At 37.6% G+C, this 14,620-nt stretch overlaps 1 protein-coding gene across 11 annotated transcripts in view; it reads right to left on the bottom strand.

Moving 5' to 3' along the window:
* The window catches only part of SMAP1 (small ArfGAP 1), a 193,409-nt gene that overhangs the window by 146,417 nt on the left and 32,372 nt on the right, over positions 1–14,620 (bottom strand). The gene's annotated exons all lie outside the window — the stretch shown is intronic.

The raw sequence follows: 14,620 nt of genomic DNA, 5'->3' as shown, positions 1-14,620 counted from the left end.
GAAAGCATGCTAAAGTTAGTTATTCAAGTTGAAATGAAAAGATGCAAAACAACAACATAATGTTTTTTTGTTTTTTATACCAAAAAAAGTACAAAACTTGTTAGTAAAGTTAAATATACAGGCAAAATAAAAAGAATATTTTATTACTATAACAGTGGTGTGAAGTTAATTATAATCCCAGTACAAAACCTAAAAGATAAAAGTACTAAAAACAACTCTAACGAAATTATCTTAAATACATAATACAATAGATCTAAATTGTAACTCAATAACATATAATTTGAGGGTAAGAAAGGTAAAAATGAGTGCTCCTGCATGGAAAAGAAGTTAAGCTGTTATCAGCTTAACACAGATAATTACAAGATATTTTATATAAGCCTTCTGGTAACTACAAAAAAAACACCTATAGAAGTTACACAAAGAATCACAGCATTACAAAAAGCAACAAGACGACAATAGGAGAGAAAAAGGACAAAACAACTACAAAACAAACAGAAAACAGTTAATAAAACAGCAACGGTAAATCTTTCCTTGTCAATAATTACTTTAAATGTAAATGGACTAAACTCTCCAATAAAAAGATAAAGCAGCTAAATGAATTTTTAAAAAAAAGATCCAACTATACATTGTCTACAAGAAACTAACTTTAGATTCAAGGACACACATACGTGGAAAGTGAAGGAATAGAAAAGAATAGTCCATGCAAATGGTACCCAAAAGAGTGGCCATATTTGCATCGAAGTACACTGTAAGTCAAAAACTGTCTCTAGAGACAAAAAAAGGTCATTACACAATGACAAAAGGATCAATTCAACAAGAAGATATAACAATTGTAAAAAAATACACACCCAACATCAGAGCACCCAAGTATATAAAGCAAATACTGACAGAACTGAAAGAAGAAACTGATAGCAATACAGTAATAGTAGGTGACTTCAGTACCCCATTTTCAACAATAGATAGGACAACCAGACAAAAAAATTAATAAAGAAACGGGGCTTGAACAACACTACACACCAAATAAACTTGACAAGCCTATACAGAACTGTCTACTCAACAGAAGAATATACGTTCTTTTCAAGTGTACATAAAATATTCTCCAGGACAGATCACATTAGGTCACAAAACAAGTCTAAACAAATTTAAGAAGTTCAAAATAATATCATCAAATACCTTGTCCAACAACAATGGAATTGAACTAGATAACAAGAAGAACATGGAAAATTCACAAATACTAAATAACGCACTATTGAACAACCACTAGGTCAAACAGTAAGTCCAAAGAGAATTTTTTAAATATCTCAGGATAAACAAAAACAAAAAGAGAACAAACCAAAACTTACGTGATACAGCAAAAGCAGTAATAAGAGGAAATTTTGTAGTGATAAATGCCTGCATTTAAAAAAAATCTCAAAATAAACAACCTAACTATACACCTCAAGGAGCTAGAATAAGAACAGACTTAACCCAAAGTTAGCAGAAGAAAGAAAGTAAAAAAACACAGATAAATCAAATAAAGCATAGAAAAATCACAGGAAAAAAAAATCAACAAAACTAAGAGTTGGTTGTTGAGAAAATAAAACTGACAAACTCCCAGGTAGTCTAAGAGAGAGAGAGAGAAGACTAAAAATCAGAAATGAAAGAGGAAGCATTACAAAGGATGTCTCTGAAATATAAAAAAATCACAGGATGGGTCCAGTGGCTCATACCTGTAATTCCAGCACTTTGGGAGGCCGAGGTGGGTGGATCATTTGAGGTCAGGAGTTCAAGACCAGCCTGACCAACATGGTGAAACCTCATCTCTACTAAAAATACAAAAAATGAGCCAGGTGTGGTGGCACATGCCTGTAATCTCAGCTACTCAGGAGGCTGAGGAAAGAATCACTTGAACCCGGAAGGCAGAGGTTGCAGTGAACCATGATTGCGCCACTGCACTCCAGCCTAGGTGACAGAGTGAGATTCTGTCTCAAAAAAAAAAAGAAAAAAAAGAAAAGAAAAGCAATAAAAAAAATAAGGAACTACTTATAAACAACTAGGTGCCAATAAATTGAATAACCTAAAGGAAACAGATAAATTCCTAGGAACATAAAACCTATCAAGACTGAATCAAGAAGAAACAGAATTTCCTCAACAGTCAAATTACAAATAGAGATGAAAGAAGTAATCAATAACCTCTCAACAAAGAAAAATCCAGGACCAGATGGCTTCACAGCTAAACTCTACCAAACACTCAAAGAAGAATTAACACCAATCCTTCTTGAAGTTTTCCAAAAAATAAGTAGAGGGAGTATTTCCAAACTCATAGTATGAAGCCAGTATCACCCTCAGGGTAGTACCAAAGCTGGACAAAGATGCCACAAGGAAAGAAAGCTGTAAGCCAATATCTCTGATGAGCACACATTCAAAAATCTTCAGTAAAATACCAGCAAACCAAATTCAACAACACATTAAAAAGATAATACACTTTGACCAAGTGGGATTTTCCTCTGGGATATAAGGTTGGCTTAACATACACAAATCAATCAAGGTGATTACCTCTCATTAACAGAATGAATGATACAAGCCACATGATCATCTCAATAAATGAACAAAAAAGCATTTGACAAAAGTTCGACATCTTTTCATAATAAAAACTTTCGACAGAATAAGTATAGAAGGAAACTTCCTCAACATAATAAAGGCCATTTATGAAAAACTCAAAGCAAACATAATAATCTGTAGGGGAGAAACTGAAAGCTTTTCTTCCAAGATCTGGTACAAGGAAAGGATATCTACTCTCACCACTTCTATTGAACACAGAATTGGAAATATTAGCAAGAGCAATCAGACAAAAGACATAAACAGCATCCAAATCAGAAAGGAAAAGGTAAAATTATCCTCATTTGCAGATGACATAATCCTTTATGTAGAAAATACTAATGACTCCATTAAAAAAAATATATATATTAGGCCAGGTGCAGGTCCCAGCATTTTGGGAGGACGAGGCAGGTGGATCACCTGAGGTCAGGAGTTCGAGACCAGCCTGGCCAACATGGTGAAACCCCATCTCTACTAAAAACACAAAAATTAGCCGGGCATGGTGGCAGGCGCCTGTAATCCCACATACTCAGGAGGCTAAGGCAGAAGAATCGCTTGAACCTGGGAGGTGGAGGTTGCAGTGAGCAGAGATCGCGCCAATGCACTCCAGCCTGGGTGACAAGAGTGAAACTCCGTCTCAAAAAAGAAAAAAAAAAAAAAAAGAGCTAATAAATTAATTCAGTAAAGTAAAACACAAAATCAACATACAAAAATAAGCTGCATTTATTTATACCAATAGTGATCGATCTGAAAGAGAAAACACAACAAAAGAAATAAAATACAGTCAGGCTCTGCATAATGACCTTTCAATCAATGACAGACCACATTTACAGTGACAGTTCCATGAGATTATTATGGAAATAAAAAATTCCTATTGCCTAGAGACATTGTAATTATTGTGACATCATAGCACAACAAATTACTAACATGTCTGTGGTAATGCTGGTGTAAATAAACCTATTGCACTGCCAGCTGAATAAAAGTATAACACACACAATTATGTACTTGATAATAAATGACTATGGTACTGGTTTATGTATTTACTATACTTTTTACTGTTATTTTAGAATGTACTCCTTCTACTTATTAAAAAAAGTTAACTGTAAAATAGCCTCAGGTAGGCCCTTCAGGAGCTATTCCAGAAGACGGCATTATTATTATAGGAAATGACAGCTCCATGTGTGTTATTGCCCTTGAAGACCTTCCATGGGATAAGATGTGAAGGTGAAAGAGGGATACTGAAAATCCTGAACCTGTGGAGTCCTAGGCTAATATGGGTGTTCGTGTCTTAGTTTTGAACAAAAAAAGCTTAAAAAGTAAAAAAGCAATAATAATAATAGACAAAAGCTTATAGAATAAGGATATAAAGAAAATGCTTTGTATAGCTGTACAATGTGTGTCTTAAACTGTTATTACAAAAGAGTCAAGAAGTTTAAAAAATTTTTGAAGTTTTTAGATAATAAAAAGTTACAGTAAGCTAAGGTTAATTTATCAAGAAATTTTTAATATCAATTTATTCTAGCCTAAGTGTACAGTGTTTACAAAGCCTACAGTAATGTCTTACACCTTCACATTCATTCACTATTCACTCACTGACTTACCCAGAGCAACTGCCAATTCTGCAAGCTCCATTCATGGTAAGTGCCCTATATGTGTATGCCGTTTACCCGTTTTTTTTTTTTTTTTTTTTTGAGATGGAGTCTCGCTCTGTCACCAGGCTGGAGTGTGCAGTGACGCAATCTCGGCTCACTGCAACCTACGCAATCTCGGGTTCAAGCGATTCTCCTGCCTCAGCCTCCCGAGCAGCTGGGACTACGGGTGCATGCCACCATGCCCAGCTAATTTTTGTATTTTTAGTAGAGATGGGGTTTCACCATGTTGGCCAGGATGGTCTCTATCTCTTGACCTCATGATCCGCCCACCTCAGCCTTCCAAAGTGCTGGGATTACAGGCGTGAGCTACCACACCCAGCCTGTTTTTTATCTTTTATAGCAATTTGTACTGTACCTTTTCCAGGTTTAATTGTTTTGATATATAAACACTATGTGCTGCAATTGCCTACGGTATTCAGCACAGTAACAGGCTGTACAGGTTTGTCGCCTAGGAGCAATAGGCTATACCATGACAGCCTAGACACAGAGACAGCTAGTTTGTGTAAGTACACTCTATGAGTCTCCCACAATGACGAAATCACCTAATGACTCATCTCTCAGAATTTATCCCCATCATTAAGTAATGAAAGACTGAAGTTAGGAATAAATTTAACCAGGGAATGAAAGATCTACACACCGAAAACTATAAAACACTGATTAAAAAAAAAATTGAAGACACAAATGGAAAGATACCTTGTGTTCATGAATTGGAAGAATTATATTATTAAAATGTCCATGCTACCTCAAACAATATACAAACAAATGCAATTCCAATGACATTTTTCACAGAAAAAGAAAAAAACTGTAAAATTTGTATGAAACCACAAAAGGCCCCAAGTAGCCAAAACAATCTTAAGAAAGAAAAATAAGGTTGCAGGCATCACACTTCTTGATTTCAAATCATATTATAGGATGGGTGCAGTGGCTCACACCTATAATCCCAACACTTTGGGAAACTGAGCCAGGAGGATTACTTGTGCCCAGGAGCTTGAAACCAGCCTGGGCAACACAGACCTGTCTCTACAAAAAATTTAAAAATTAACCAGGCACAGTGGCACACACCTGCAGTCGCAGGCTCAGGTGGGAGGATCACTTGAGCAAGGAAGTCAAGGCTACAATGAGCCATGATCGTGCTACTGTATTCTAGCATGGGCAACAGAGCGAGAGCCTGTCTCAAAAGAAAAAAAAAAGTATTATAAAGCTATAGTAATCAAAACAATATGGGCATATTGTTTATGGTATGGGCATGAAAATAGACACAGACTAATGAAACAGCATAGAAAGCCAGAAATAAATCCAAGCATATATGGTCACGTAATTCCTGACAAGCCCGCCAAGAAGACACAATGGCGGAAGTACAGTCTCTTCAACAAATGGGGTTGGGAAAACTAAATATCTAATGCAAAAGAATGAAACTGGACCCTTATACCCCACACACACACACACACACACACACACACACACACACACAACCTCCTTAGAAGAAAATATAGGGAAAAGCTCCTTCATACTGGTCTGGACTGATTTTCTAGATATCACAGCGAAAGCTCAAGCCACAAAAGCAAAAATAAACAAGTGGGACTACATCAAACTAAAAAGCTTCTGCAATGCAAAGGAAACAATCAACAAAATGAAAAGGCAGCCTACAGATTGGGGCAAAATATTTGCAAACCATCTCTCTGTTAAGAAATTAATATCTAAATTTTTTTTTAAAACTTACTAGCAAAAAACAAAACCAAAAAAACACTTACTTAAAAACGGGCAAAGGACCTGAATAGACATTTTTCCAAAGAAGGCATAAAAATAGCCAATACATATATCAGAAAGTACTCAACATCATTAGTCATCAGATAAATGCAAATCAAAACCACTGTGTAATATCACTTCACACCTGTTAAGAAGGCTATTATCAAGAAGACAAGAGATAACAAGTGTTAGAAAGGTGTAGAGAAAAAGAAACCCTTATATACTATTGGTAGGAATGTAAATTGGTACAGCTATTATGGAAAGGAGTATGCAGATTCTTCAAAAATTTAAAAATAAAACTACCACAGACCAAGCAATTCCTCTGATTTCCCTAAAGGAAATGAAATCAGCACTTCATAGAGATATCTGGACTCCCATGTTCATTGCAGCATTTTTTCACAATAGTTAAGATGGAAATAACCTAAGTGTTTGTCCATCAACGGATGAATGAACAAAGAAATTATGGTGTATACATACAATGGAATATAATTCGGCCTTGGGGGAAAAAGGGAGAACCCACCACTTGAGACAACAGGGATGAATCTGGGGGACATTATGGTTAGTAAAATAAGCCAGATATAGAAAGAAAAATATTGTATAATCTCACGTATATGTGAAATCTAGGGAGAAAAGTAAACAGAAACAGAGAGTAGAATGATGGTTACCAGGGGCAGGAAAGGAGAGGAAACAGGAAGAGGGAGGTCAAAGGGTACAAATGTACAGCTATGTAAGATTGCTAAGTCTAGAGATATAATGTTCAGCATAAGGACTATAGTTATACACTGCAGTGTTACTACACTGCAATATACTGAAAACTTGCTGAAAGAGTAGGTTTTAGGTACTCCTACCATGCCAAAAATGTTGACTATGGAAAGTGGTGGATATGTTGATTTGTTTGACTGTAGAAATCATTTCACTATATATGTGTATCAAAATGTCATGCTATACAGCTTAAATACATGCAATAAAAAATAAATTTTAAAGCCTGGCCAACATGTAGACATAGTGAAACCCCATCTCTACTAAAAATATGAAAATTAGCTAGTGTGGTGGCATGCGCCTGTAGTCCCAGCTACTCAGGAGGCTGAGGCAGAAGAATCACTTGAACACAGGAGGTGGAGGTTGCAGTGAGCTAAGATCCCACTACTGCACTCCAGCTTGGGTGACAGAGTGAGACTCTGTCTCAAAAATAAATATAAATAAATAAATAAATGTTTAAAATGTGTTACATTAACAATATTAGGTTTCAGATGTCTATTTTCAAGCTTTTTTAAATGCCAAAATAGTTTGCTTTTGAAAATATGTGTTTAGTTTTCTTTTCGCAAAGGCAACAGTAAAAGGCCTTTACTGTTATGTTAATTAACAGATCATGCTCTCAATAGCTTTCAGGCTGACTTTCAACATACATCAATTTTGCCTACCATTCCTTTTAGCTAAAAAAAAAAAAGTTAATGAGGATAATATAAAAGTTTTATTTAGGATTACCAATTTAAGATTAACATCCTTTATTACTGAAATAATAAATCACATTCATGAAAAGAGAAAGAATGGACACAAGTGAATATATTCAGAGATGATGTTTATTTATTTTGTTAAACAAATCAAGCTCAAATGTTCCATGCTTATGTGATCAAAATATGACAAAATCTCATGAATCCAAATTCCAGTACATCATAATTGGAATAAAGTTACTCTAATAGTATAAAACTAACATATAACAAGAGAAACCATTAATGTCAAAAACAGCAGATACATAAAAACTATTGATAAAAATCAAAGAAAAACCCAGAATAAGGAAGGACAAACATATGTGGCAAAATACAAAACAGCTATATTCCTAATCCTAAATTTTATTCTAACATCATTCTAATGACTAATGATTAAATTCCAGAAACTATATTAAACACTGGCTTATTTGATATATCCTGGGGCTATACATTAGCAACTCATTTATTCTACTTCCTCTTTTATTCGTGAATTCTAGATCCCATTATTATTTGACCATACATTCATGCCAAAAATCTAACAATACACATAACACAAAATAATTCAGAAAATGGTGTGGGCATCTTAATTTGGATTAATAGAGAGCGCCATCTGGTGGTACAACGAAAGTTTAATATATTTTTTCATTTGTTTAAAGGCATGTATTAAATACAAATAGGGTTATGCAATTCTTAAAAATTTTTAATTATGCAAACATTTTAAGTGTACAGAAAAGCAGAGAGAAAATCTGCCAATAAAACAACCAAAAATATGAACTCACTTTACCTCTTTAACCTCTGTATAACATGATGGTTTACCAGATCATCCAGAGAGCAGCCAGATAAAAGTATAATATGCCAGTTTACTAAGGTATGTCTGTTCCATATGAAACCATGAAAAAAGACAAGTTCAAAAAATGCATTATTAACAAACACGATCTTCACTAAAAACAAGAAGTTAGTTGACTGGTTTTAACCAGTCAAGATTTTTATCTTAAGATTTTAAGATAGTTGGGGGGAAAGGACTTATTTTTACTGTAAGACTTAATTTTGTTGTTTCTCTTGTATCATATAAAACAAAAACCAGAGCAATAAACCCCAATAATAAATGTTTCTCTAAAAAAATCAAAATAGGATCCACCAACTTCGTTGTCAAAAACCTTGACATACCATGAGGCCAAAATAGGAACAGAATGATAAAGTTTGGTACCTCTCTTTCCCTTTCGGTGTTTCTAATTATCCCATTATCCAAAACTTTCTTCTCTTCCTAACCACCAAGTGCTGTCATTCTGCCCCATTCAAGCCTTCATTTCTTGGTAGAAATGCCAAACTGTCATACCTTACACAATCATAATGGACTCTGAGTTCATGAAGTAGTTACACACTAAAGGCAGTATAACAGCTCTTCTACAAAGAACTTGGGCTTGCTTTATCAATCAGACGCTTATGGCTATGGAACTGTAGACAAATTTTATAGGCCTCTCTAAACCTCAGTTTCTACACTAAAAAATAGGCAAAGTTGATCTATACCTTGTAGGGTCGGGGCCTTTGAAATTAAAGGGCGTGAAATACATAAGTACCCGGCACAATAAGAACGCTGTACCTGTCACTCCCCTCCCTTTTACTGACAAGGCCATCCTGCCACTCCTTAAACACTTTAAGTAATAGAATGTTTCCTTCTTGCTGTCTACTCCAACTGTGTGCAGTTATATTTGTTAGAAAATTCTCTCTTAAACTGGCAAGAAAATGCCAAGAGTTCAATGAAAAGATCATAATGGCCCCAGCGTGGCGGCTCATGCCTGTAATCCCAACAGTTTGGGAAGCTGAGGCAGAGGATCACCTAAGTCAGGAGTTTGAGACCAGCCTGGCCAACATGATGAAACCCTAGCTCTACTAAAAATACAAAAAATTAGCCAGGCATGGTGGCAGGCGCCTGTAATCCCAACTACTTGGGAGGCTGAGGCAGGAGAATCACTTGAACCCAGGAGGTGGAAGCTGCAGTGACCCAAGATCACACCACTTCACTCCAGTCTGGGCAACAGAGCAAGACTCTGTCTTTAAAAAAAAAAAAAAAAAAAAAAAAATTCATAATGAACTGAAATAGTTGGAGAAAATTTCATTCAAAAAACACTTCATAAATGCAGTATAACTTTGAACTAGGCCTGGAAAGATGGATGAGATATGGAAGAAGGGAAAAGACTCAGAAGCTTAATTGTTCATTCACTCATTCATTGACTCACTGTCATCAAAAATGTGGTTAATGCTTACTATATGCCAAGAACTTTCTAGTTACTGGGTATCCTCAGGGAAATAAAACAGATGAGAGTCTGCCATCATGAACTACAAATCCCAAGAAAGCAAGACAGAGAAAAACAAGTTAGATATTTGTCTTTGGATGCCTGCCTGTTCAATTAATAGCACCTTTCAGCTTGAAGTGGAAAAATTAACTAAAATAATAAATGTCTCTATATATTAGAACTTTCGCTTTTTAAAAGTCTTGATATAAGGAGAAGCAGAAACTGATAGCTAAAATGACACTCTGAATTACATGCAGAGTCCAACTACTTTCTTGTCTTTCAAGCTCACAAATAATGGATACGGTTGACTAATCCCACTTAATGTCTTTGATATCAGTAACAATGAAAATTGCTATATCAAGATTTTTAACAAATACAACTGTGGAATATATTAGCCTTGTTTGCATTTTAGCAGGAAGAATAAACTCAAAGACTAAGGCAAATTCTGTACCAGTTTGACAACAGCAAACTATAATTACATAAACAGATGTTTTCACCATTCTATGAAATGGAAGGAGACGTTATTTGAAACATGAACAATTTAAATAACTTGCTGCAGAATATAACCATTTTAATTTGACTTGAAAAAAAATCTGTAATATTAGCAGTCAGCAAAATACAATCAAATTTATATATGAAGAGCACAGCACATCACAGGAGATTTCCTCTATAAGTTGATTCAGACTTCAAAGAATCAGGAGGAGTAATGGATTAACTTGTTTTGTATCATTCACTTAGCAGTATCAAGCTTTCATTGGAACAGAGGAGTACTAGTAACATCAATAGTTTTCATTTTCTCCTGTAATTTGTTAATAGCTCTAAAAATAACATGAGGACAGATGTTATAAATAAACTTAAATGTAACTGTTCTCTTCAATGAGCCTAGGAAAAATATAAGTTTCAATAAAAAGAAACAAGGGGTTTAAAAGTAATTTTCTTTTCATGGCTTTTTTCTACTAAAATACTATATTGAGTTGTTTTCTAACCAAAATATGAAGGAACAGACACTGAAATTTGCCCAATCGACTAAAGCAACTTTAAATCCAAACAAAATATATAACACATTGCTGAAGAAACTGGAAATCAAGAGATGGAAAACAAACTAGGTGAGAGCCTTACAATGAACTCAGCTTACTGTCCAGGGAAAGTGTCTAGGCCATGGCAAAGGGAAGATAAATCCAGGGGCAGCCCAGTGGCCTCCCTAACTCCAGGAAATGGATCTGGGAGTTCACAGAGACTAAGGTGGCTGAATTTCATAAGGCAGCATACAAGAGGAGAGAGATGCACAGAGAGAAAACTCCTTAAACATGCAAAAGGTCATCACTGAATATTTAATTGAGTACTGATTGGTGCACGTGTGTGAGGAAACTACAGAAGGTAGGGAAAACCCCACCCAAAACAATTAGAGGAAACTAACTTGAAAACTTTATTATTAATGGATCATCAGATATGGTATTCGAAGAATTTTTGCCTCACTAATGGAAAAACTAATTCTATAAAGTCCTGTAGTCTCACCTAGTAAAGCTTAAAAGCAAGATCTGAAGAAGTCAGGCTATTTCCAAGTAACTTAACTGCATCCAAGAAAAAAGGTCAAAAATATTTATAAAAATACAAAAATATCAGGAACCGATAAAATTCCCATATCTAGCATTCAATTGAAAAATGCTGGCTGAGCGTGGTGGCTCACACCTGTAATCCCACCACTTTGGGAGGCCGAGGTGGGCGGATCACTTGAGATCAGTTCAAGACCAACCTGGCCAACATGGTGAAACCCTGTCTCTACTAAAAATACAAAAATTAGTTGAGCGTGGTGGCAGGCATCTGTAATCCCAACTACTTGGGAGGCTGAAGCAGGAGAATCACTTGAGCCCGGAAGGCAGAGGTTGCAGTCAGCCATATCGTGTCACTGAACTCCAGCCTGGGTGACAGAGCAAGACTCTGTCTCAAAAAAAAAAGTCATGAAAAAAGGAAAACATAATCTATAAAAAGGAGGAAAGTCAATCAATCGAAACAAACCCTCAAATTACACTTGAATTAGCAGGCAAGGCACAAAATCCATTATCATTGACTTCTATATGTTCAAGAAGCTATAAGAAAGACTGAACATGGGGACAGGCACAGTGGCTCATGCCTGTAATCCCAGCACTTCGGAAGGCCAAAGCAGGTGAACTGCTTGCACTCAGGATTTCGAGACCAGCCTGGGCAACAGGGCCAAGACCCTGTCTCTATAACAAACACAAAAATTAACCAGGTGTGGTGGTGCGCACCTGTAGTCCCAGTTACTCAGGAGGCTGAGGTGGGACAATGGCTTGAGCCTGGGAGGTTGCAGTGAGCTGAGATCACACCACTCAACTCCAGCCTGGGTAAAAGAGCTAGACTCTGCCTCAAAAAAAAAAAGAAGAAGAAGAAGAAGAAGAAAGAAAGGCTGAACATGTGAAGAAGAGGCATGAGGCATGGAGTGCATGTGTGTGTGGACACAAAAGATCCAAATCAAACTTCTATAAGATGCAAACTATAATGACTGGGATAAGAACTACACTGGATAGAATTAAGAGATGAGACAATCAAGAAGAAAAAACTGCTAAAAGAATGTGAAGACAAAGCAATAGCAACTATCTAAAATGAAACAAATAAACAGACCCCCCCCCCCAAAAAAAAAGCATGTAACTGAGCTCTGCAGCAGTTTCAGCAACCTAATTAACTTTTAATTGGAATTCCCAAATTAAGAGGTGGAGTGACAGAAAAAGTAAAATAATTGCAGAATTTTTTCCAAATGCATTGAAAACTATAAACCCATAGAACCAAGAACCTCAAAGGAACCCCCCCCCAAAAAAGAAACATGAAGAAAGCTACCAAAAGACAATTCATAATCGAACTGATTAAAACTAAGGATAAACAGAAAAAAATCTTAAAAGAAGCTGGGGGAAAAGGCATTACGGACAAAGGAACATACAATGATGACAGATTTCTCACAAAATCAATGGAAACTCACAAACAGCAAAACATCTTAAAAGTACTGAAAGTAAAATACTGTCAACGTAGAACTTTTTGCCATACTAAAACATCTTTTGAAAACAAAGGTGAAATAAAGGTCAGGAAAGTAATCAATGAAGTAGGAGGCAGAGCAAGATGAACAAACAGAACCAATAATCATCTCCCCTGCAGGAACACCAAATTGAACAATTATCCACACAAGAAATCACCTTCATAAGAACCAAAGTATCTGGTTTTAATATCATATTGAGAAAAGGGGCACTGAAGAGGTTAGGGAAGACAATTTTGAATTGCCTACACTACCCTCCCTCAACCCCCTGGACAGCAGCTGTATGACAGAGAGAGAATGTGTGCTTGGGGAAGGGAGAACGCAGTGATTGTGGGACTTGGCATTGAAACTCTGTCCTGCCAATCATGGTGGGAAGCAACACAGGGCAGAAATCAGCTGGGGCCCAAGGAAGGAACTTTTATACCAGCCTTAACCAGAGGAAAATCATCCATCCCAGCAGTGAGAACCTGGGTTCTGGCTAGTCCCACCAGTGCATGCTAAAGCACTCTAGGGTCCTAAATAAACTTGAAAGGCAGTCTTGGCCACAAGGACTGCAATTCCTAGGCAAGTCCCGGTGCTGTGCTGGGCTTGCAGCCAGTGGACTTTGGGTGCACGTGACCTAGTAAGACACCAGGCCAGGCATGGTGGCTCATGCCTGTGATCCAGAGCCGGGTGGATCACTTGAGCTCAGGAGTTCGAGACAAGCTTGGGAAACATGGCAAAACCCATCTCTACCAAAAATACAAAAAAATTAGCCAGGCATGGTGGTGTGTGCCTATAGTCCCAGCTACTAGGGAGGCTGAGGTAGAAGGATTGCTTGAGCCTAGGAGGTGGAGGTAGCAGTGAGCTGAGATACCAGCTGGGGCAGCCAAGGGAGTGCTTGCATCACCACTCCCCCAATCCCAGGTGGCACAGCTCACAGCTCTAGGAGAGACTCCTTCCTTCCGTGTGAGGAGAGAAGAGGGGAGGGTAAAGACGACTTTGCCTTGCAACTTGGATACCAGTTCATCCACAAGAGAATGGAGCACCAGGCAGAGTCCTGAGGCCCCCATTCCAGGACCTAGCTCCCCGATGACAATTCTAGACACACCCTGGGCCAGAAGGGAACCCACTGCCTTGAAGGGAAGGACACAGTTCTGGCAGGATCCATTACCTGCTGACTAAAGAGCCCTTGGGTCTTGAACAAACACCAGCAGGTAATACTTGCCGGTACTTGCCAGTAGCCAAGTAGAACTTGCTGCAGGCCTTGGGTAAGACCCAGTGCCATGCAGGCTTCAAGCATGACCCACCATGTTCACAGCTGTGGTGGCTATGGGGAGAGACTCCTTCTGTATTAGGTCGTTCTTCTGTTACTATACATAAATATCTGAGGCTGGGTAATTTACAAAGAAAAGAAGTTTAGGCTGGGTGCCATGGCTCACACCTGTAATCCCAGCAATTTGGGAGGCCAAGGCAGGTGGATCACTTGAGGCCAGGAGTTTGAGACCTGTCTGGCCAACATGGTGAAACTCCATCTCTACTAAAAACACAAAAATTAGCCAGGCATGGTGGCACATCCTGTAATCGCAGCTACTCTGGAGGCTGAGGCACAAGAATCGCTTGAACCTGGGAAGTGGAGGTTGCAGTGAACCGAGATCATGCCACTGCACTCCAGCCTGGGTGACAGTGAGACTGTCTGAAAAAAGAGGTTTAATTGGTTCACTGTTCTGCTGGCTGTACAATTATGGCACCAGCATGTGCTTGGCTTCTGGGGAAGCCTCAGGGAGCTTTTACTCACGACAGAAGGTGAAGCAGGTGCTTGCAAGCCATATGGCGAGAGAA

The sequence above is a fragment of the Pan troglodytes genome, chromosome 5 (assembly GCF_028858775.2).
Source record: "Pan troglodytes isolate AG18354 chromosome 5, NHGRI_mPanTro3-v2.0_pri, whole genome shotgun sequence".
Classification (NCBI taxonomy): Eukaryota; Metazoa; Chordata; class Mammalia; order Primates; family Hominidae; genus Pan; species Pan troglodytes.
Note: the sequence above shows the minus strand (reverse complement) of the source record. Positions and strands in the feature narration are given on the sequence as shown.